Genomic DNA, 651 nt, shown 5'->3' with positions numbered 1-651 from the left:
AAGGGTAGCCCCCACTTCTCTGCCATCAATTAACACATGACAACAGCCGACTACGAATGCGTTGGCTGGGAATCGAACCCAGGTCAACTGCTTGGAAGGCAGCTATGCTAGCCACTATACCACCAACGCACGATAAGGGCATTCCATAATGACAAGAAAATCAGGTGAAGGGAAAATTGAGTCAGCAAATGTCATTGAGTATTAACACGTTCGACCTTGATTACAGCAAACTTGATCACTTGGGTTTCATGGTGTAAGGTCAGCACTCTGGGCTCTGAATCCAGTGATCCGAGTTCAAGTCTCAGTGAAACTTTGTCAATAAGGAGGTGCTTGGTGCAAAATTCTACAGAGCAGAATGAATATAACTGTCCTGTTGTTCCCATGCTGCAGTAGAACCAGAGGTTAAATTGGGCCGGGGCTGTCCGGGGCGGAGCCCCGGCACATAAGCGGTCGGGTCTGGAGTTCTGCGCAGCAGATCAGCTCCAGCCGATTTTGGCAGTCTGCCTAGTCCATCACGAGCAATGTTGTCCTACTCATTTACAACTTTTCCATTGCAAATCTATGTTGTTTTAAAACACAATTCTAAATAATGGAGTAGGGATAGGCTGGCCTAGACATCTGGAGCAAGTTTGAGAAGTAGGCATATCGCGC

General features: G+C 47.3%; 1 non-coding gene across 1 annotated transcript; it reads right to left on the bottom strand.

Annotated features, from left to right (window-relative positions):
- Positions 1–57: 57 nt before the first annotated feature.
- On the bottom strand, positions 58–129 carry trnag-ucc (transfer RNA glycine (anticodon UCC)). The gene has a single exon. It is a non-coding gene; the product is annotated as a tRNA-Gly (tRNA).
- Positions 130–651: the final 522 nt, after the last annotated feature.

This window comes from Anoplopoma fimbria, unplaced genomic scaffold (assembly GCF_027596085.1).
Source record: "Anoplopoma fimbria isolate UVic2021 breed Golden Eagle Sablefish unplaced genomic scaffold, Afim_UVic_2022 Un_contig_254_pilon_pilon, whole genome shotgun sequence".
Classification (NCBI taxonomy): Eukaryota; Metazoa; Chordata; class Actinopteri; order Perciformes; family Anoplopomatidae; genus Anoplopoma; species Anoplopoma fimbria.
This window is presented reverse-complemented; position numbering and strand designations above follow the sequence as displayed.